The sequence below is a fragment of the Canis aureus genome, chromosome 33 (genome assembly GCF_053574225.1).
Source record: "Canis aureus isolate CA01 chromosome 33, VMU_Caureus_v.1.0, whole genome shotgun sequence".
NCBI classification, from domain to species: domain Eukaryota; kingdom Metazoa; phylum Chordata; class Mammalia; order Carnivora; family Canidae; genus Canis; species Canis aureus.
The window spans coordinates 38,393,612-38,418,457 of NC_135643.1; the positions used below are offsets into that span (position 1 = coordinate 38,393,612).

At 38.2% G+C, this 24,846-nt stretch overlaps 2 long non-coding RNA genes across 2 annotated transcripts; one reads left to right on the top strand and one right to left on the bottom strand.

Moving 5' to 3' along the window:
* The first annotated feature begins 416 nt into the window (after positions 1-416).
* Positions 417-10,959, top strand: LOC144304279 (uncharacterized). The gene is made up of 2 exons (XR_013371200.1): positions 417-625; positions 9,578-10,959. It is a non-coding gene; the product is annotated as an uncharacterized LOC144304279 (long non-coding RNA).
* Positions 9,096-24,537, bottom strand: LOC144304280 (uncharacterized). The gene is made up of 2 exons (XR_013371201.1): positions 24,418-24,537; positions 9,096-9,505 (listed from the first exon to the last, which is right to left on the bottom strand). It is a non-coding gene; the product is annotated as an uncharacterized LOC144304280 (long non-coding RNA).
* Between the last annotated feature and the right edge of the window lie 309 nt (positions 24,538-24,846).

Genomic DNA, 24,846 nt, shown 5'->3' on the forward strand with positions numbered 1-24,846 from the left:
TTGGGGGAAAAAACAAATTCTACACCAAATTCTATAGCTTACCTCTATGGATTATTTCAGATCCCCAAAATATTAAAATTTCCAGTTATTCTGGAGAGATCATTTGTGCATCGGATATCAAAATGTCAATCATTGTCCTGGCAAATGATACCTTGGAATGTAAGAGGTTAGCAAAGCAGAACTGTTCTAGGAGAAATGGGAATTAAAAAAATAGACTAATCCTTACCTTTGTTAACCTCAGAATATAAATAATCAAGCTTTGTAATTACATGGCACATTAAAGTTAGTTCAGTAAAAATAAAACAAATGGCACTTGTAACACAGTTTTCTGTGAGCCAATGGCATGCCTCCCTACTCATCACATTTCCTAAGCCAGGACTTGAGAAATCAGGTGACTTGGCAAAGAAAAAGAAATCACATACATATTCACAGAAAGTACATAAACCAGGATGAAGAGAAACTCGAAAACTCAAGCAAGAGTCTGCTTCCCTTTAATTGTTTTTGCCTCTGACTTGTATTGCCTTTTATTGCCTCTACTTATGGCAGTAGAAGCTGCGAGCATGGTAAGGAAAAAAGAGACAGCTAAAACTGACTTGGCACTGAATCCTGTCACACAGCATTGCAGGTCAGTGAGAACACAAGCAGAATTTGATTTGACCTTCTAAAAATCTTCACTGTAATCTTGGTCACTCTCTTAATTGAATTATGGAACTCAGGTTGGTTTTGTCTTTAGTATTCTTCATTAAATATTTATATTGAATCAGTATTTGTTGCTGTTACTGTTGTCGTTGCTATTATGCAATTAGTTCAATGACAATGGCCCTACCCAATGGTCAAGAACTAAGCAGAGATGTTTTCTTGTCATAAATGATATATCCTATGAATATATTAATTTGTGACTATAGAGAGCATGATGTAGTCCTTATAAATGAATTTATTTTCCTCTAAGTTGAAATGAATTTAAAAAGATTTATCAATCACAAAGTTATTTGAAGAATATAATAAGAACTATAAGGCTTGAAAAAATTATTTAATTGAGTGTCCTACTTTTATGCCAAAAAATCTTGTAATTTATTAAAGATAAAGTCTAGTTAATTATATGTATATAATGCATGCATTATATGTCTATAAATGCACATGCTTTTTTAGTGTAAATCTATATGTTATTTGAGAATAAGAATCTGGGTCAAGGATTCCATGACATCTGAATAACCAAGATTTTTCTTAAAACAAGTGGAATGGATTAGAGATAAGATTTTAAAAGATGTTGGAGGGACACCTGGATGGCTCAGCAGTTGAGCGTCTGCCTTTGGCTCGGGTCGTTATCCTGGGGTCCTGGAATCGAGCCCCACATCGGGCTCCCTGCAGGGAGCCTGCTTCTCCCTCTGCTTGTGTCTTTGCCTTTGTCTGTATGTCTCTCATGAATAAATAAATAAAATCTTTAAAAAAAATAAATAAAAGGTGTTGGAATATGCAGTGGTAACATACATAATGAATTCAGAAGAGTGAAGAACTGCCTCCTGTCATTCAGGAAGAATCAGTCATTTGACTCTAGTGAATACAATGAGCAAGGGGTATAATTACATCAAATGATCTGGTATAGTTCTTTTTTTAAAGATTATTTATTTATTTGTTCATGACAGAGAGAGAGGCAGAGAGAGACACAGACAAAAACCTTCATGTTCCCACTTTTTTGGCTTTTCTCACTGAAAGGGGGAAAATGGGATCAGATACCTAACAACAAAGAGTTCCAGGCAGCTCTAAATGTGCAAAATCTGACCAACTTCCTTCAGCCCAGAACTTAGCTTATCCTGAGTCCACCTGGCTGTTTAACTTTTCTTACCAGAAATACCACTCTGGAATTTTCAGGAAGCATAAATCATGACAGCCAAGACAGAAAGCCAGAAACTTGCACCTGGCACAACTCATCTACTATGCCCAGTGTAAATGAACATTAATTCCAGAAGGACTTAAGAACCCCAGAACAGAGGCATGATGGATATTGTAGTTTGGTGGAAACAGCATGGAAATGGGGGAAAGAGAATCCATTTGAATTCTGGTTCTGCCTCTTCATAGTTGTGTGTCAGGACCTTGTGGGAAGTTGCAAAAACCCAGCTAGAACTAGCTTAGTCAGAAGGAAGAGGAGGTATTTATTGGTTCAGGAAACCAGACAGGCAGCAGGTTAAAAACACTGTTGTCATGAAGGAAAACTGGATCAGGGAGATGAGTGCTGCCAGGTGCCTCTCTGTCTGTCAGCTTCTTTCTCCTGGACCAGCACTCGCGATGAGCCTACTGGGTCAACTTCCAGTGGCTTCTTCTGGCTCCCAGAGGACAGCATCCGAGACAGAGAAGAGAAACCTCTCTCCACATCACCTCCCTCACCTACCTCCATGTCTCTCTTTGTCCAGGTTGAAAAAAAAAAAAAAAAGTGAGGGAAGGTTCTAATTGTCTAGGCTCCCTTCATGTATTCATGAGCTGGCCAGCAGAGTTATTATTAGTCCAGTTTAGGTCAAGTGGCCACTCCAAGGTCAGTTAGTGTTGTCCAGGGAATTGAGGTCACAAGATGAGGCAGCTCCTAGTCAGAACATACATGGGAGGTGAAGGTAGAGAAGCAGTTTTCCACAAGAAGGAGGCTAGCTAGCACAGACTTGATCCTTGTGAGTGAGGCAACCCATGTAACTTGATTGTACCCCAGTAACTCCTGGGTCTTTGGCCAAGCTCTTTAACCCCCTTACTTTCTTAAAGTATAAAAATGGGTAAAATTATAATACTTAACTCAGAATGATTATGAGGAATGATTAAATTAATATATGATTAAAAAGTGTCTTGAAAAATATAAAATAACTTACAAATAAATACTTTTTTAGCTTTTTCCTCAGAACTAGTAGATTTCTGGAATCTGATACAAACAAAGGACTGTCTTTCCCTCAGCCTCATTTTATGAATCAGATTCCCTGGGAAATATTCTAATAACTATCAGGTTATTTATAGCATGTATACCACATCTAACGTAAAAAAGACACATTAGCAAGAATTAAGTCCAACAATTTAAAACATAAGCCTGAAGGAGAAAAATTTTTTTATTTCATTAGAAAAATACAGCTATTTTTGCTCTATAATCTAATATCTAAATTATGGGTTAGTACAGAGAAATGTGTTTTCCAGTAAATGTACCTGAACATGTATCTTGAATAAGAAAATGAATTTTCTTAGTACTCCTTGCTCCAAGCATTCTGAGTCCTTTTTTTGGTACTGATTAATATCACATGAGAGACAATACAAATTTCATGCTGCCTAAAAGGGAACTGAAGTAGGAATATTCAACAGCTCCCCTGCTATGGTTAGTAACATTACTCAAGTGATGATACTTAACATAAAATCCTTGTCTCCCACCCCAAATTCAGGACTTTCATCTCATCTTCAATCAACTGTCCTTAATTTAGTGCAATTTAACTTTGGAATTTCTACATATGGTACTTGCTAAAGTATTTAAGATAGGGAGGTGGCTCACAATTAATGTGTGTAAAGCTTACCCAGACTAGAAGCTTCTGTTGGATTTTCCAGACCTGAACAACTTTTCTCTGGTGAGGAAGGTAAAGGAATTCAGGGAAGGGGGTGAATTTCTGCCTACCTTAGCCCACATGGACCCATCCTTACAAGAATAAAGTGATACTGCCCCATCTTTGACATACTGTACAAATCTCACTTCCTCTAGGAATATGTCTCTGAACTCTTGAGATTGGATCAAATGGCCCTCCTTTGGTTAGAGAACACTGTGCTTCTTGCTTATATCATGTATTTCTCTTTCAGTCTCAAAAGGCCAAAAATATGAATCAAACCAGCTTATACAAGAAAAGACTGTTTTCTTTAGCAATGTATATATCTTCAGTGCCCAGTACAGTATGTGGCATTTATTCATTTCAACAAATATTTATTGAGCATCCACAACAACAACAACACGCTACACTTTATTCTAGTAAGTGTGGAGCTAATGCTTGAAACATGAGTAAGACCTCCCTTCCCATCTGCAGCTGGGACTAAGAATCAATCTTGCACCATAAACCTGGGACCTCCCGTGTCAATCAAGATACAATTGTTTCGGGATCCCTGGGTGGCGCAGCGGTTTGGCGCCTGCCTTTGGCCCAGGGCGCGATCCTGGAGACCCGGGATCGAATCCCACATCAGGCTCCCGGTGCATGGAGCCTGCTTCTCCCTCTGCCTGTGTCTCTGCCTCTCTCTCTCTGTGTGTGACTATCATAAATAAAAATTTAAAAAAAAAGATACAATTGTTTCCCTTAACTATCATTGTTTTTGTCCAGTTGTGCTTCTCCTTAGTTTTCTATTGGTTTCCCAAGTGCCTTGCTATAGCTAGAACACTGCCTTGCATTCTAGTCTACTCAGCAAGAAATGAGCCCTTGTTTATTTCCAGCACAAAGTTTATGAGCTCTCTGAATCAAGATGCACCTGTCCCTTTAGTTTCAAACCCAGCCACTGCCCATTCTCTACAGAAGCTATTTCAACTTCTATTCTTCTTCTTCTTTTTTTTTTTTTTTTTTTTAATGATAGTCACACACACACACACACACAGAGGCAGAGACACAGGCAGAGGGAGAAGCAGGCTCCATGCACCGGGAGCCCGACGTGGGATTCGATCCCGGGTCTCCAGGATCGCGCCCTGGGCCAAAGGCAGGCGCTAAACCGCTGCGCCACCCAGGGATCCCCTCAACTTCTATTATTCTTTTTTTTTTTAATTTTTATTTATTTATGATAGTCACAGAGAGAGAGAGAGAGGCAGAGACACAGGCAGAGGGAGATGCAGGCTCCATGCAGGGAGCCCAATGTGAGACTCAATCCCGGGACTCCAGGACCATGCCCTGGGCCAAAGGCAGGCACTAAACCACTGAGCCACCCAGGGATCCCCTCCTTATGATTTTCTAATAACTCCTTTCTCTAGCTTACTTTAAGAATACAAGCATCTAATGCATGTAACATAAAAAATATGTATTGGCTATTTATGTTATTGGTAAGGCTTCTGGTCAACAATAGGCTATTAACGATTTAGTTCCAGGGGAGACAAAAATTATACAGAAATTTTCAACAGCCTGGGTATTGGTACCCCTAACTCCCATGTTATTCGAAGATCAACTGTATAGTGAAATTGTGGTAAAGAATTAAATAGTTAAAAATTCAGCTAAGATAAAGTTATGAATGACAATGAAATAAGTCAAGGATAGAAAGATCTAAAAAAGTAATAAAAGAAGAATAGATCTTCATTTTGAAACATGTATAAAATATAATAATTAAAAATTTGATCTTCTCTATTTGTTCTTTCTATGGGAAGCTTTGTTGAATGAAAAGAAAAACTGCAAAAATCTATGAAGTGGCCCAGTATTCACAATATCCTCCTTGAGAATGTCTATAAATATCCCACCAGAGAAGGCTTTCTGAATTACATAGTTATAGTAAAAACTATTACTTCCTCTTCTGCTTTGTAGAAAATAAGGCACAGATTAAGAAGAACCCTTCCAAACAGTATAATGAAATAGTGTACATTTATTATAATTTAAGATGTTTCATTACTTAGTTGCCCTAATTCACATACACATATTGGTACATGTCATGCACTCAATAGGTTAAATATGTTCAATAGGTTAAATATATTCATAGTCACTTTTATTAAAAATTAGGTAAAGGGGGACGCCTAAGTGGCTCAGCAGTTGAGCGTCTGCCTTTGGCCCAGGGCGTGATCTTGGAGTCTCAGGATGGAATCCCACATCGGGCTCCCTGCATGGAACCTGCTTCTCTCTCTGCCTGTCTCTGCCTGTCTCTCTGTGTCTCTCATGAATAAATCAATAAAATCTTTTAAAAAATATTAGGAAAAGGGCCATTAAACATACCTAGCAAATAACGCTCCATACTAATTTTATTTCCATGAGAAAATTCAATTTGCCTTTTATCATTTCAATTCATTCTTTCTCCAGAAAGGGAAACTTGACAGGAACAGAATATGTTGTGGTTAAGTGTAAGGGCTAGAAGCAAACTATGTGGGTTTGGATGCCAGGCTCCTTCACGTGCTAATGTGTGATACTGGGATAATCACTTACATTCTTTGTGCCTACCACATAGGATTAAATGAAATAATGCATGTGGAAAGTACAGTGCCTAGTATGTCCATTGCTACCACTAACCATCCCTTTTCTCTAGCCACAGCATTAAGGCTAATCAACATGCCAGTCAAGAACAGGGCTTGCAGGACCTTACAAGAACAGGACTAGGACAAATTTTGCACAGAAAGTGATAATCAACTAATGATGACTTTTCTTTCTGACATATATCTAGACTCATTGATATCTGCTTCTGGTATCTGTTTCAGGTATGGTTCTAAAAATCTCTTGGGGGCTTCCTGTTGGTGGACTGTTATACTAATCATCAAGAAAGGAATGATCTAGGATTTAGCACATTCTTCATATAACAAAATCTAATTTTGTTTCTTAAAAAGGAAAATAGAAGAAAATATGCTTCACAAAAAAATAGAGGTAAAGAAAATATAGGGAAGTAGTGTTCTCATGGATTAATCTCACAATTATTAAATGTCTACTATGCACAAGGAGTAATTTTTCTGGGTGTAAGAGAACAATATGAAGATGAATATAATATGATGGCTATTATCAAGCAGTAGAGACAAATATAAAGCATATATATTAGGTAACAGATTCCATAGCAGAAGCATGAGTTAAATGCTGTAAGAACATAGAGGAGAAAGAGAAAATTAAATAAAATATAGGCAAACAGAATTTATTTGATTTTTAGGAAGACACATATAAGACTGTCTATAGGAGGACATGGACAAGGAAGGGTGGATACTCCATTACCCTCAGCTACACTACTTCACCTTCACCACAATTTTGGTATGGGAGATATGGTAAATTTAAAAAATATCCGTCAGAATAAGAAAGATTGTATGCTGAGAAGTATATGTAAAAAAGAGGATTGTCTCATGCATAATACAGAGTGAGGGAATTTACGGAGTGATTATATACATGGACACTACACACCAACTTAAAAATCAACTGTCACAGGGCACCTGGGTGGCTCAGTTGGTTAAACGTCCGACTCTTAATTTAGGTTCAGGTCCTGATCTCAGGGTCTTGAGATGGGGCCCTCATAGGATTCAGCTTAAGTCTGCTTGTCCCTTTCCCTCCCTCCCCCTCTGTCCTCCACTCCCTCAAAAACTAGGCTAGTGTGTGTGCACATGTACATTCTTTCTCAAATAAATAAATAAAATCTTAAAAAAAAAAAAGCCACTGTCACCTTTTATTTCTATGTGGTGCAATGCTTATCATTGCATCAGTCTACTTGATCAGGGCCTAAGGCTTTATTTTCTGTAAGACCATTCGGATTCTCAATAAACTTGGAATAACTTTGACATTCTTAAAACAAAAAATAAAAAATAAAAATTAAAAAAAAAACAACCAAATAAAGAAAAAACCAAACAAAAAATAAATAGATCAACTTTATGTGACTTCATTAGCTAGCCTTTCCTTCATTATCTGGTCTGCTTCACTGTAGACAAAATTTAACTCAAGGATGAAGCTGCTAGCCAGAAGGCATGTTCTTAAGTCCTTTGAGAGCATAGACTGATTAGACTTTTGATTAGACTTTTTCTTCAGGAAGAGTAAACTAGCAAGAAAAAAGTCGTCCTAATTTTTTAGCTACTGCTACCACTTCCCTCTCCACCCTCATCCATTTCCTTAATTTATTTGCCTTTCTATATCTCATTTATCAATTTTCTCCAATAGTTATGTCTCAGATTTGTAACAAACTCAGGGCATATCTATTGTTCTTGCTTTCAGAGTAGGTTCCAGAAAATCACTATGACTGGAAGGAAACCTGGTTTACTGAATTGAAGTAGCAACTTGGAAAAGATAGCTCTAGAATGTTCTAAACACTATTATTTTATTAATGCACAATGTGTAGCAGAGCAACGTGATTAACCTCCCAAGAGTATCGTGAATTTTAAAAACAAACGAACAAAAAGGGATAAATTGTACTAATCTATGATACAATCATAAGTAATTATTTCAAAACTACTCTCAGTGAATAATAACATGGAGAGATTGGTTTTTAGAATGGCTTTAAATGAGATCAAATATAATTTTTGATTCTTCTTAGAAACACTTTAAATTTATTTAAGAAAAAATATTTAAAAGAGCAACAGGCAATGAAGATAGTCTAATTTCCAAAATGTTCCTTTTGAAAAACTGTCATTTCTAAAACTGAATTGATAAGATTGGATCTTATAGTTCCAATAGATAGATAGATGATAGATATATACGTAAATGAATAAAATGATTTAGCTACTCTTCACTTGAAATTTAGATTTGGCATTAAATTCAGTACCAATAGTAAATGTTTACCTTACTTTGTACTTACCTGTGGTTCAGCAAAACATCTATTTCAAAAAATGTCACATTTTGCCCTATGATTTCTCTACTCTGCAAAGGTGCCATGGGATTACTGTTTATGAAAGTAGGAAGATGGCCTGATGGGTAAGACACCGGACAAATCTATATTCTTGTCCCAACTCTACCATATGCCATGCAAGCTTGTTGAATCTCATTTTCTTATTTGAAAATGGGGACAAAAGTATTGTTTTCTGCTTTACCCATAGAGTTGTTGTGAATACCAAAAGACATGTAAAATACTTTTAAAAATTGTAATGATTTTGTACAACCTTTACTAAAGATATGTAATGAGGCTCCTAATATATTTATATATATTTTTTCAAACTCTTTAAAAATACATCTATAACTCAAAACACATATCTATAACCCTCATCATGATTTTTCATCAATTCTTTTAAAATAATATACATTAGAGTATGAGGATTAAGCTCATAAACTTTTGAGTCAAACTGCCGCTTACTAGGGCAAATTAATTTCTTGATCTCTAAAATTGTATGTAACAATAGCTCCTACCTCACCCTCAGAGCTGTTGTGCACATTAAAATCATTAAAATATGCAGAGTACCTAGAACAATGATGCAATAGACACAAGTATTAGTTCTTCTAAGAATAAAGATCTGAAGAGATATGTGAATCGGCTGGTAATTTTATTATCACCAGAGGTAGATATTTAAATAATCAGACCATATGATTCATTTATTCTTTCAGAAAAAAAAAAAAAAACTTCAAAATTTATCCACCTCTCTTAAAATCCACTTATTTTTTGCATTTAAGAAGATAAGATCAAGAAAACCTTGAAAGCCTAAATACTCATTTCTTTGCAGTTTCTTCTTCTTCTTTTTTTTTTTTTTATTTATTTGTGATAGTCACAGAGAGAGAGAGAGAGAGAGAGAGAGGCAGAGACACAGGCAGAGGGAGAAGCAGGCTCCATGCACCGGGAGCCCGACGTGGGATTCGATGCCGGGTCTCCAGGATCGCGCCCTGGGCCAAAGGCAGGCGCCAAACTGCTGCACCACCCAGGGATCCCTTTGCAGTTTCTTCTAAGAAACAAAAAGATATAACAACATGACTCAGTAATTCAGAGGATATGACTAAACAACATCATATTCCAGGCTTTCTCTTCCCTTTGGTGGCTCACTTCTGGATCTGCAATACTTACTCGTAAGAAAAAGGAAATGATGATTAAGGAGATTAAATGAAAAAGGTGTCTTCCAACTACCCTACCTGGAGATCAAAATAATCTACCATGCCTGGAAAACAGCAAGAGAGCCTCATGGTCATGATGGATACAACAAAGTCCTGTCTTGAGAAACAATCACAAGTTTGTTTTCTTATCATCTATTTCTGAACAACTGCAAACTGAATTTCAAAAACTTGACTGCATGTCAGTTATTCTTTCTATTGAAAACTACTTGTTTTGCACCATTTTGATACATGGACCAAAATAAAGATAGAGAGGTTATCTTCTCTATGGTAACTACACAACAAAGAACGTTTTCTTCATACAAGAAGAGTTTCACATAGCTACATTTTTCACCATTTAAGACCCAAATTCTTTCATTTTTCCAAGTAATCCAAATAATAACTAACGCTTATTATGCTCCAGATATTACTTCTTGTGCCTTCCACAAGCTATCTCATTTAATTCTTGCAATTATTCTATGGGTTAAGACTAATATTAATTCTATTATATAGATGAGGAAACTGAGCCTCATGGAAGTTATATAATTTGCTCATGGGGAGATGCTCAACATGTGCTAGAGCTGGGATTTGAACCCAGACAGTCTGGAGCATCATGAGAGTTTACATTTTAATAATCACAATAATTTATAACATGTCCAAGGTCAAACTCAGTATTTCACTCCTCTTTTAAACTTTTCCTCATTCTTGGGGGTGGGGGGTAGAAAGAAACTTTTCCTCATTCTTTATCTTGTATTTGAGTATCTCACAACCATCCCCTCCAATTGCATATAAGCAATCATTGAATCTTACAGACTTTTTAACTCTTTATCTCTTTCATGAGGTCTATATTCATATACACATCTGCCTACTAAAATTTTCCATTTGGAGATCCCACATGTACCTTAAATTCACCATAATTTCTCATCAGTCTCTTAATCATGTATTTCCTATTATGGTGAATAACACCATTATCCTCTCATTTAAGGGAAAAAAAAGTAATTTCTGCTCCTTTGGCCATCTACCCATCAAACACATGTGTCATATGTGCACATGTGTGCAGACACATACTACCCAACCAATCAAATCACTGTTACCTGTTAATTATCACCTAAACTATCACAAGTGTCTCTTTACTGATTTTCCTGTCTGCCTCTAATTTCATCCCATGGTCCACATCACTTCAACCTAACATCTGTACTGCTAATGTGTAACTTCATTTATGGCATGAACATCTGCTTATCTTTCTCCTGCTTGCATTTTCAAAATGGAGTATATAAAATAAATTCTGAACACTTCTGCAAAAAATACAAGACTCTTCAGAATCTGATGTCTGCTTATTTACTTATATTAATCTTCCAATGCTATTGCCCTTTTCTGGAGTATTTATTTTCTGGGACTCCAACAAATCTTACAAGCTTCACTTGAAATGCTGCCTCCTTCATGAAGATTCCCTGTCTCTTGATGGCACACTTCGATGCTAGGGCTCTCATACTTTCAGCAATTTGTCAATATTTCTCTATTATAACAATTGCCTTATAACTATATAGCTGTTTGTTCATACATCTATCTTCTCACTACTGTTCTGAGAGGCAAACCAATATATACATTTTAAAATTATAACATTTTAAAAATGTGACACATTCTTATTGTAGACACCTTAGAAAATTCAATAATGGGGGGGAGGAGCAAGATGGCGGAAGAGTAGGGTCCCCAAGTCACCTGTCCCCACCAAATTACCAGATAACCTTCAAATCATCCTGAAAATCTACGAATTCGGCCTGAGATTTAAAGAGAGACCAGCTGGAACGCTACAGTGAGAAGAGTTCGCGCTTCTATCAAGGTAGAAGACGGGGAAAAGAAATAAAGAAACAAAAGGCCTCCAAGGGGGAGGGGCCCGCGAGGAGCCGGGCTGAGGCCGGGGCGAGTGTCCCCAGGACAGGAGAGCCCCGTCCCGGAGGAGCAGGAGCTGCACCGACCTTCCCGGGGGAAAGGGGCTCGCGGGGAGGTGGAGCAGGACCCAGGAGGGCGGGGATGCCCTCGGGCTCCCGGGACAGTAACAGCAACTGCGCGCCCAGGAGAGTGCGCCGAGCTCCCTAAGGGCTGCAGCGCACGGGGGACCCGGAGCAGCTCGGGGGGCTCGGGGGCGGCTCCGCGGAGGGGGCTGCGGGGCGGGAGCAGCTCGGGGGGGCTCGGGCGGAGGAAGAGGCTCCGTGCGGAGGGGGCTGCGCGGTTCCAGAAGCAGCTCGGAGGGACTTGGGCGGCGGCTCCGCGGAGGGGTTGCGCGGCCCGGGAGCGCGAATCCACCAGCGCAGGCTCCGGAGCACAGGGCGCCGGGACACAGCCCAGGATCCCGCCTTCCCCGGGACAGGCAGAGGCCGGGAGGGCCCAGGACAGCGAGGACGCTCCTGCCCCAGCTGAGCAGATCAGCGGCCCCGCCCCGGAGCCTCCAGGCCCTGCAGACAGAGAGCTCGGGAGTTACTGCGGGGGCTGAATCCAGGTTTCCAGAGCTGCCCCGCCACTGGGGCTGTTCCTCCTGCGGCCTCACGGGGTAAACAACCCCCACTGAGCCCTGCACCAGGCAGGGGCACAGCAGCTCCCCCAAGTGCTAACACCTGAAAATCAGCACAACAGGCCCCTCCCCCAGAAGACCAGCTAGACTGACAACTTCCAGGAGAAGCCAAGGGACTTAAAGTACACAGAATCAGAAGATACTCCCCGGTGGTTCTTTTTTTTGTTTTGTTTTGTTTTGTTTTGTTTTGTTTTGCTTTTTGATTTGTTTCCTTCCCCCACCCCCTTTTTTTTCTCCTTTCTTTTTCTTTCTTTTTCTTCTTTTTTTTTTCCGTTTTTTTTTTCCGTTTTTTTTCTCTTTCTCTTTTCTTTCCTTCTTTCTCTCCTCTCTTTTTCTCTTTTTCCCAATACAACTTGCTTTTGGCCACTCTGCACTGAGCAAAATGACTAGAAGGAAAACCTCACCTCAAAAGAAAGAATCAGAAACAGTCCTCTCTCCCACAGAGTTACAAAATCTGGATTACAATTCAATGTCAGAAAGCCAATTCAGAAGCACTATTATACAGCTACTGGTGGCTCTAGAAAAAAGCATAAAGGACTCAAGAGACTTCATGACTGCAGAATTTAGAGCTAATCAGGCAGAAATTAAAAATCAATTGAATGAGATTCAATCCAAACTAGAAGTCCTAACGACGAGGTTTAACGAGGTGGAAGAACGAGTGAGTGACATAGAAGACAAGTTGATAGCAAAGAGGGAAACTGAGGAAAAAAGAGACAAACAATTAAAAGACCATGAAGATAGATTAAGGGAAATAAACGACAGCCTGAGGAAGAAAAACCTACGTTTAATTGGGGTTCCCGAGGGCGCCGAAAGGGACAGAGGGTCAGAATATGTATTTGAACAAATTCTAGCTGAAAACTTTCCGAATCTGGGAAGGGAAACAGGCATTCAGATCCAGGAAATAGAGAGATCCCCCCCTAAAATCAATAAAAACCGTTCAACACCTCGACATTTAATAGTGAAGCTTGCAAATTCCAAAGATAAAGAGAAGATCCTTAAAACAGCAAGAGACAAGAAATCCCTGACTCTTATGGGGAGGAGTATTAGGGTAACAGCAGACCTCTCCACAGAGACCTGGCAGGCCAGAAAGGGCTGGCAGGATATATTCAGGGTCCTAAAGGAGAAGAACATGCAACCAAGAATACTATATCCAGCAAGGCTCTCATTCAAAATGGAAGGAGAGATAAAGAGCTTCCAAGACAGGCAGCAACTAAAAGAATATGTGACCTCCAAACCAGCTCTGCAAGAAATTTTAAGGGGGACTCTTAAAATTCCCCTTTAAGAAGAAGTTCAGTGGAACAGTCCACAAAAACAAGGACTGAATAGATATCATGATGACACTAAACTCATATCTCTCAATAGTAACTCTGAATGTGAACGGGCTTAATGACCCCATCAAAAGGCGCAGGGTTTCAGACTGGATAAAAAAGCAGGACCCATCTATTTGCTGTCTACAAGAGACTCATTTTAGACAGAAGGACACCTACAGCCTGAAAATAAAAGGTTGGAGAACCATTTACCATTCAAATGGTCCTCAAAAGAAAGCAGGGGTAGCCATCCTTATACCAGATAAACTAAAATTTACCCCAAAGACTGTAGTGAGAGATGAAGAGGGACACTATATCATACTTAAAGGATCTATTCAACAAGAGGACTTAACAATCCTCAATATATATGCCCCGAATGTGGGAGCTGCCAAATATATCAATTATTAACCAAAGTGAAGAAATACTTAGATAATAATACACTTATACTTGGTGACTTCAATCTAGCTCTTTCTATACTCGATAGGTCTTCTAAGCACAACATCTCCAAAGAAACGAGAGCTTTAAATGATACACTGGACCAGATGGATTTCACAGATATCTACAGAACTTTACATCCAAACTCAACTGAATACACATTCTTCTCAAGCGCACATGGAACTTTCTCCAGAATAGACCACATATTGGGTCACAAATCGGGTCTGAACCGATACCAAAAGATTGGGATTGTCCCCTGCATATTCTCAGACCATAATGCCTTGAAATTAGAACTAAATCACAACAAGAAGTTTGGAAGGACCTCAAACACGTGGAGGTTAAGGACCATCCTGCTAAAAGATAAAAGGGTCAACCAGGAAATTAAGGAAGAATTAAAAAGATTCATGGAAACTAATGAGAATGAAGATACAACCATTCAAAATCTTTGGGATGCTGCAAAAGCAGTCCTAAGGGGGAAATACATCGCAATACAAGCATCCATTCAAAAACTGGAAAGAACTCAAATACAGAAGCTAACCTTACACATAAAGGAGCTAGAGAAAAAACAGCAAATAGATCCTACACCCAAGAGAAGAAGGGAGCTAATAAAGATTCGAGCAGAACTCAACGAAATCGAGACCAGAAGAACTGTGGAACAGATCAACAAAACCAGGAGTTGGTTCTTTGAAAGAATTAATAAGATAGATAAACCATTAGCCAGCCTTATTAAAAAGAAGAGAGAGAAGACTCAAATTAATAAAATCATGAATGAGAAAGGAGAGATCACTACCAGCACCAAGGAAATACAAACGATTTTAAAAACATATTATGAACAGCTATACGCCAATAAATTAGGCAATCTAGAAGAAATGGACGCATTCCTGGAAAGCCACAAACTACCAAAACTGGAACAGGAAGAAATAGAAAAACTGAACAGGCCAATAACCAACCAGGGAGGAAATTGAAGCAGTCATCAAAAACCTCCCAAGACACAAGAGTCCAGGGCCAGATGGCTTCCCAGGGGAATTTTATCAAACGTTTAAAGAAGAAACCATACCTATTCTCCTAAAGCTGTTTGGAAAGATAGAAAGAGATGGAGTACTTCCAAATTCGTTCTATGAGGCCAGCATCACCTTAATTCCAAAACCAGACAAAGACCCCACCAAAAAGGAGAATTACAGACCAATATCCCTGATGAACATGGATGCAAAAATTCTCAACAAGATACTGGCCAATAGGATCCAACAGTACTTAAAAAAATTATTCACCATGACCAAGTAGGATTTATCCCTGGGACACAAGGCTGGTTCAACACCCGTAAAACAATCAATGTGATTCATCATATCAGCAAGAGAAAAACCAAGAACCATATGATCCTCTCATTGGATGCAGAGAAAGCATTTGACAAAATACAGCATCCATTCCTGATCAAAACTCTTCAGAGTGTAGGGATAGAGGGAACATTCCTCGACATCTTAAAAGCCATCTATGAAAAGCCCACAGCAAATATCATTCTCAATGGGGAAGCACTGGGAGCCTTTCCCCTAAGATCAGGAACAAGACAGGGATGTCCACTCTCACCACTGCTGTTCAACATAGTAGTGGAAGTCCTAGCCTCAGCAATCAGACAACAAAAAGACATTAAAGGCATTCAAATTGGCAAAGAAGAAGTCAAACTCTCCCTCTTCGCCGATGACATGATACTCTACATAGAAAACCCAAAAGTCTCCACCCCAAGATTGCTAGAACTCATACAGCAATTCGGTAGCGTGGCAGGATACAAAATCAATGCCCAGAAGTCAGTGGCATTTCTATACACTAACAATGAGACTGAAGAAAGAGAAATTAAGGAGTCAATCCCATTTACAATTGCACCCAAAAGCATAAGATACCTAGGAATAAACCTAACCAAAGATGTAAAGGATCTATACCCTCAAAACTATAGAACACTTCTGAAAGAAATTGAGGAAGACACAAAGAGATGGAAAAATATTCCATGCTCATGGATTGGCAGAATTAATACTGTGAAAATGTCAATGTTACCCAGGGCAATATACACGTTTAATGCAATCCCTATCAAAATACCATGGACTTTCTTCAGAGAGTTAGAACAAATTATTTTAAGATTTGTGTGAAATCAAAAAAGACCCCGAATAGCCAGGGGAATTTTAAAAAAGAAAACCATATCTGGGGGCATCACAATGCCAGATTTCAGGTTGTACTACAAAGCTGTGGTCATCAAGACAGTGTGGTACTGGCACAAAAACAGACATATAGATCAGTGGAACAGAATAGAGAATCCAGAAGTGGACCCTGAACTTTATGGGCAACTAATATTCGATAAAGGAGGAAAGACTATCCATTGGAAGAAAGACAGTCTTTTCAATAAATGGTGCTGGGAAAATTGGACATCCACATGCAGAAGAATGAAACTAGACCACTCTCTTTCACCATACACAAAGATAAACTCAAAATGGATGAAAGATCTAAATGTGAGACAAGATTCCATCAAAATCCTAGAGAAGAACACAGGCAACACCCTTTTTGAACTCGGCCATAGTAACTTCTTGCAAGATACATCCACGAAGGCAAAAGAAACAAAAGCAAAAATGAACTATTGGGACTTCATCAAGATAAGAAGCTTTTGCACAGCAAAGGATACAGTCAACAAAACTCAAAGACAACCTACAGAATGGGAGAAGATATTTGCAAATGACATATCAGATAAAGGGCTAGTTTCCAAGATCTATAAAGAACTTCTCAAACTCAACACCAAAGAAAGAAACAATCCAATCATGAAATGGGCAAAAGACATGAACAGAAATCTCACAGAGGAAGACATAGACATGGCCAACATGCACATGAGAAAATGCTCTGCATCACTTGCCATCAGGGAAATACAAATCAAAACCACAATGAGATACCACCTCACACCAGTGAGAATGGGGAACATTAACAAGGCAGGAAACCACAAATGTTGGAGAGGATGCGGAGAAAAGGGAACCCTCATACACTGTTGGTGGGAATGTGAACTGGTGCAGCCACTCTGGAAAACTGTGTGGAGGTTCCTCAAACATTTAAAAATAGACCTGCCCTACGACCCAGCAATTGCACTGTTGGGGATTTACCCCAAAGATACAGATGCAGTGAAACGCCGGGACACCTGCACCCCGATGTTTCTAGCAGCAATGGCCACAATAGCCAAACTGTGGAAGGAGCCTCGGTGTCCAACGAAAGATGAATGGATAAAGAAGATGTGGTTTATGTATACAATGGAATATTACTCAGCTATTAGAAATGACAAATACCCACCATTTGCTTCAACATGGATGGAACTGGAGGGTATCATGCTGAGTGAAGTAAGCCAGTCGGAGAAGGACAAACATTATATGTTCTCATTCAGTTGGGGAATATAAATAATAGTGAAAGGGAATATAAGGGAAGGGGGAAGAAATGTGTGGGAAATATCAGAAAGGGAGACCGAACGTAAAGACTGCTAACTCTGGGAAACGAACTAGGGGTGGTGGAAGGGGAGGAGGGCGGGGGGTGGGAGTAAATGGGTGACGGGCACTGGGGGTTATTCTATATGTTAGTAAATTGAACACCAATAAAAAATAAAAAAAAAAAAAAAAAGAAAAGCAGAAAGAAGGCCCCAGTAAAAAATAAAAAAAAAATTAAGAAAATTCAATAATGGGATGCCTGGGTGGTTCAGTGGTTGAGCATCTGCCTTCGGCTCAGAGCATGATCCTGGGGTCTGGGGTTCGAGTCTTGCATTGGGCTCCCTGAGAGGAGCCTGCTTCTCCCTTTGCGAATGTCTCTGCCTCTCTCTGTGTGTCTCTCATGAATAAATTTTTAAAAAAAGAAAACTCAATAATGTCCAATAAAAATGTGAATTTATTTATATTTCTTCCACAAAGAAAACACCATTATTTAAAAAATAGCTCTTCTATTCATATACATACACTTGCACATTCACATGCACACCACATGCTACATATTAATTTGTCTTAGAACATTCATAGATTGTTTTGGTTTTTTTTCTAGCAGCTAGCACAGGGCCTACCACATAGTGAACAAATATTTACTGAGTAAATGAATAATTTCAAATCTATGCCCCGTTTCTCCGTGTCCCTGGCTTCTGCCTTATAATCATTCTTTTGAGCTACTCTAATAATCTGTAATTGGTTTCATTGCTTTCCCTTGGATTTACCCTCCATGTTGCTGTCATGATTATATTATGAAATAAAAACCTTGCTACATTATTGTCATGTTTTTTTTTATTGTCATGTTTATAAATCTTTTGGTAACTTTTATTGGCTATGAAATAAAAATGCAATTCCTTATCACTCAAGTCTTTTCACAGTTTAGTCCTAATATACTCTCCTGACCCATCTTCTGTCATTTCTACCTCTTGTATCTGGCATCAGCCTAGTCACACTAGACAATTCATGGTTCTCAAAGATATACCATCGACTCTCACTCTGCACTCATGCCACTTGTTCTGACCAAAATATCCTACTACAGTCTTCCTTATCAGGCAAATATTTGCTATATCCTTCAAGGACAAATGTATATTTATTTTATACAGTTAAAAACTACAGATATTATATATATTATATATAAAGTATATATAATGTATATATATTCAATATTTCCTCCATTTTCCAGCCAAGTGATTCATTCTTTCAGCTGTTTCCATAGAAGTCATCCCAAAAGCTAACTAAAGTTTTGTAAAACTGCATTCTCTGACCCCTACTAATGGAGGTTCAGATTTTGCAGAAGTGGAGTGGAGACAGGAATCTGTTGTTTTAAAAACTCACTACATCCCAAAATAAACAATGCCAGACTGAATGCGGTTCAGTTCTGGGCCAGACTGAACTCTGCATTGCTGAGTGCTAAACATTGTTCTTAAAGCATGACTCAGGATCATGCTAGAAACAGCCAGAAGTGGAGCATCTTGGGACCCATACTTTCAGGTATTAATAAAACCAATCATTGTTTTTCATAGGTTTTATGCAAATGAGTCTTTGGGAAGTGAAATCAGCTTCTGTTATTTCAAGCTGTTCAAAAATACCAGGGAAATGGAGGGATTGAAAAAAGTAAAACAAAGGAATAAATTATTAAATATAGACAAAAAAAAAGAAAGAAAAGGATATAAAGTCATGTAAGCTGTGTCTATAACACTGTACTCATGGGGGAAAAAAGTGAGGAGGTGAAGAAGCACAATGAAACTAGTTATTAGAAAAAAAAATGATTTGTGTCAAGGAGCCACCAAGGGCCTTGGCTTATTCAAATCAGCAAAACTATTATCCTAGAATGCCATTACTAGCTCTAAACAAGTCACTTAGTGCAAAATTCTTGGGATTTTCCTCATTCAAAAAGATATGCAACTCCTTTTGAAGATTTTAGTTCAAAGTAACTCTGTGCAAAACCCACCCTCCTTTCTCTTGGGTACAATATGCTCATTCATTGAACAAGTGCCCAGAGAAGAAAAGTGCATTAATAGTTGATCCCTTCTAAAGTTAACTTTAGAATCAAGAGTTTTAGTGACAGAAAGACTGTTAGAAGGTTTTCTAGACCATACTTCTTAACCTTTTCCATGACAGAGTGCACACAGAAAATGGTATTTGTGTGGCACATTGGGATAAAGAGACTATAGGTGACTGGCTAAGGGGCTCCTGCTGCCAGTGGGTAGGTGTCAAAGAGCTCAGTATCTCCCAGAATCTCTGTAACCCATAATACTCGAGAAGATATACTAGATAAATCAATGCATCTTAGGAGAAAACTTAAGCCCCAAAAGGTGGCTTCACACCAGAAAGTTTAACAAAGTCACTTAGTAGGAGAGCAAGCACTGGATTTTCACATGCCTCATATGAACAGTAGTCCCAATCTATATGCCGTTCAGAATTCACTAATTCTGATCATTGGTAGAGTCATTTGAAGGGACCCACCAATTCACTGAGGCACCAAGCTTTAGCAGTAGATTACAAAAACGATGATTTCTCCCACAAATAGCTGTACTGTTTTCAACAGTATTTAAATGCCACTTAAAAAAATAACAAAGACATTCTTTCAGAATTCTCTTAACTCATTGAAAAATGCCAGATAAAATCCTAAAAGCACTTTATTAATAAATGGAAGAAGCTGCCAGGAATTAAGCAGGCGTATGAGTCCAGGGAAGTAAGTAAGAAGCAACTGGGTGCCCTAGGAGAATGTATATATCCAGGATGCCTTGAACTTTGCATCTTCCCAGAGCAGAAATCTCCATTAGTGACCCTCCAGCATGAAAGCCATGCTCAGGAAAAGCTAGGTGCTCAGGAAAAGCCAGGTACACAGGAAAAGTATTCACTATAAATAATTGAATAAACAACCCTTCCTCACAGAGGCAAGCAGCAAAGAAAACTATCTAAAAGAGATTTAAATACGGGCCAAAAACTCTCCTGGGAATTTGTAGCCACTGGAAGATTCAACCATGGATTTAGAATCAAAATTTTCACTGTCTATATGATATGGAAAATCACAAGCTAAAAGTTTTCATTTCTGGACCCATTTAAACCAGACTCAGGTCTGTAATGGCCTCATATATGTGCCAGAAAGAAACACAGGAATAAGTTAGGAAAGTCCAAAGGATTGTGTTGTATTGTGAAGAAAAGTTTACAATAAAAGAAAAATCACAAAAACACATGAGAAACTAAGCCACCACAAACAGTGTCATAGAAATTATAAACAATTGGAACTTGGGTCCTGGAAATGTACAAATACAGAGAATATACTAGAAAATAAATTTATATGTTGAAAGAATTCTTAAAAGGTGAAAAGAGGAGGTAAAAACCTCACAAATAAGCAACAGATTAGGTAGATTTGGGAAAAGAGATCCAGAAATAAAAGTATAGCAATTAAAAGTAAATATTCAATGTAACAAACAGCAGATAAATACTATGGTGGACAGAATTAATAAAATGGAAAATTCTTGGGCAAAAAGAGAAATTATTCAGAAAAAAGCAATAGAGATAAAAGATGGGAAAAATGTTAAAAAGAGTTGAAGACACAAGGAAAACCAATAAAGTTCAAAATATATCTAGTCAGAGTTTCAGGACACCAGGCAAATTTAACCAAAAGGAAGTAATATAGCCATAATTAATGTCAGACAAAATTATTCTTTAAAGGAAAAAATACTAATAATAAAGAAGAAAACTCTATAAAAATAACAGGATATAATTTTAAAAAATCATACTTAGAGATTTATATTATTTATATATAAATTGATAAAATTGGCACATACACCTTAAATCTGCACAATGTTGCACATCAAATGTATTTCAATAAAAAATAAAATGGGGGAATATAAAAAGAAAAACCAGTAAGGTTGCAAATAATGTGAACAATAAAAGTAAATTGATTTCATTGATACATATAGAAGTCTACATCCAGTAATTGGAAAGAATTGGTATCAGACAGAACACATTTTCTGACCATTAGAAATTGTGGCAAGGGTTCTGATTTTCCTATCAATCCTGGGTGTGGACTTAAACCCCAGTTTTATAAACTCTTTTATATTTAGGAGACTTAGATCAGTCCTGTGGAATGTAGGTAGAAGTGATGCATGTATTTTAGGCCTGAACACAGAATATCCTGTACAATCTTCTACACTCTTGCTTCCTCTTCATCTAAAACATACAGAGCTGCATGTTGAGAATGTTGGCAATTTAAAAAAAGGAAGAAACCTATTCTATGTGTCACACATAGAAATATTTAGGATGGACTTTGAATGAACAAGAAATAAACATGTACTGTGTTAAGCCTTTTAAATTTGGAATTGTTTGTTGTGACTGACAGCTTATCATGAGAACACAGAAATTATAAAAATAAGATGAGAGCTAAAAATTTCTCCAGTTGCAAAGTTTTAAACACAATTCTGGTAACTCAAGAGTTAAAGAGAAGAGTGTAATAAACATTTTTAAATATTGGAATTAAAAATAAATAAACCCAAAGAAAGTTGGAAAAGGAAAATCATATGGAAAAGAATGGAAATAGAAACAAGCATGTAATAGAAGAGAAACAAAAATGAAATGTTGGCTTTTGAAAAGACTAATAAAAATAGCAAACCCCTCGCAAATTTGATTCAGACAAAAAGGTAAAGGAAAAAAATCAACAATAGGAGGAATGAAAATGTGTAATACTCCAGATACAGCAGAAAGTTTAAAGATAAGAGAATACATAAGGTAAGAGACACTGTCTTTTGTTCTGGAGTTGTCAGGGATGTTTGCATAGTGAATAGCCTTGGAAGATACAGTAACTCCAGGGCACCAGGGTGGCTCAGTCAGGTGGGCATCTGGCTTTGGTTCAGGATATGATCAAGGTCCTGGGATCAAGACCCACATTGGGCTCCCCTCTCAGTGGAGAGTCTGCTTGTCCCTCTTCCTTGGCCCCTCCCCCCTGCTCATGCTCTCTCACTCTCTCTCTCTCTCTCTCAAATTAATAAATAAAATATTTTTAAAAATAAAAATAAAATTAATTAATAAAAGATACAGTGTCTCCTTCTGGAGCAAAAAGCAGTCACACTTACTGGCAATTAAAAAAGATTCAGGTTCCCTAGGTTTAGGGTTTCTCTCCTATAATGCCACCCAGTGCATATGTAAGCATCCATCTGAGCCCATCCATGCTGCCCAAGTGGAGTTGGAAACAAGAACTGATGCAAACATAAAGCTTATGCTACTTGCTGTGTCTTAAGTAAAGTCCTTTATCTCCAGCTCAGGAGTTCATATCTTCTGCCAGTGTCTATGAGTCTGTGGTAAGATAACTTGTTGGCTTGCAAGTATGGTAAAATGTCACTGCTCTCACAGTACGGAATAAGATAATTTGAAAATGTATGTAGAAGATCTACAATGAGCCAAAATCTTATTAAAGAAGAACAGGAAGAGGGTACTTGCCTTGCTAAATATGGGTTCATTATAAAGTTATATAATTTAAGAGAGTGCAATATTTAAATGGAAATAGATTAGTGGGCCAATGGAAAATAACAGCTGTCATAGAAACAGACCTAACATAAATAAAAACTTAATATATGACAGAGTTGAATTTCTAGGTAGGAAAGATGCACATTCTATAATTGAAGCTAGGACAAGTGTTGCCCATTTGAGTATAAGAAATTGGATCACTACCTCATACCTGCCAAGAGAGTTAATTTCAGATGGAATAAGGTTTTAATGTGAAAAAGCAAAACTTTGTAAATTTTAGACGAAAATAGATTTATGACGTCCATTTAGAAAAGACAGGAAAAGCACCAATCATAAAACAAAAGATTGATGTATTCAAATACATCAAAGGTTAAACTTTGTTTAAACCAAATCTATAAAAAAAAAGATGTCAAAACAAAGTTGAAGAAGGAAAGCAGAGAAATATTCACTTATACAAATAGCTAAGGAAGGATTAGTTACCAGACTACTTAACAATTCCTTTTTTTTTTTTTAAAGATTTTATTTATTTATTCATGAGAGACACTGAGAGAAAGAGAGGCTGAGACACAGGCAGAGGGAGAAGCAGGCTCCTTGCAGGGAGCCCGATGTGGGACTCGATCCGGGTCTCCAGAGTCACGCCTTGAGCTGAAGGCGGTGCTAAACTGTTGAGCCACCCGGGCTGCCCAACAATTCCTAAAAATCAAGATGAAAAATACAAACAACCCAATAGAAAAAGAGACAAGGATAAGAACAGACATTTTTCAAAGAGAAATATGAATGAATGTCCAATAAACTTGGGAAGGACACAACCTTACTGTAGTTATTGGGGTACTACAAATGAAACCACATTTTACACCTATTTGATTGGTGACATTATAAAAGTCTAATCTGCCAGGTGTGGAGGAACAAAATGGAGTAGAACTCATATCTGCTGCTAGTAGGAACATAAATTGGTATAATCATTATGAGCTCTGAACTGAACTCCTAGCTTTATTAAGAAACGCTCTTGCATAAATGACCCCAAGAGACATGTACAAGTGTTTATAGGAACACTGCTTCTAATGGAAGAAAACAAACACCTCTCAGTAAGAGAACGGATTAGTAAAAGCGTGGAATATTTATACAATGGATACTAAATGGTAGTGAAAATCAGGAACCAGCAGCTATAACATAACATGGATAAATCTTAGAAACATTTTTCCAGTGAAAAAAGGAAGTTGCAGAAGAACATAGATAATTTGTTAATATTTTATAAAGTTCCAAAATAGCCCAAAACAAACCACATACTTTAGCAATGCATACATGCTCATGGGAAAACCCATGAAGATGACCCAGGAAATGACTTAAAGTATTAATTACTATGAGACTTCTGGAGAGGGACAGGGAAGCAGGGAGAAGATAGAAGGGACAGATAGGGCTTCAGTAGCATTGATAGCAGTCTATTTCTTAAGTTGGGCAAAATGTAAGTGAAAAACATGAGGGAGAGAAAATGATGTACTTACAGTATGGCACTGTATTTATCAGAAAAAAATCTGTGTATGACTGAATCGGTACGATTCAAACCCATGTTGTTCAAGCCTCAACTGTTAAGGTAAGACTTGGGAATGTCATCCACATTTAAGGAGCTTCCGGAAGGCAGCCCTGTAACCCTGATGAGGTGACATAGCAACCAGAAAGGAGGGGAGTGTTCTACAGCTTTAGGAAGAATTCTTGGCTGTCCTAATTATTCCCCTGGCGCTCCCTCCTCCTCTCTAGCTGAGTAGTGAGAAAAACTCCCAACAGTGACAGAGTCCTGCATATCCTGTGCAGTATGAAAAGGCACTGGGTGGGGGGTGGTGGTGGTGCAAGTGCATCATTCTAAAGCCACAGGCATGTTTTTGAAATCCATCCTCTGTGAGGGATGCCTGTTTGTAATTTAAATGGACTGGTGC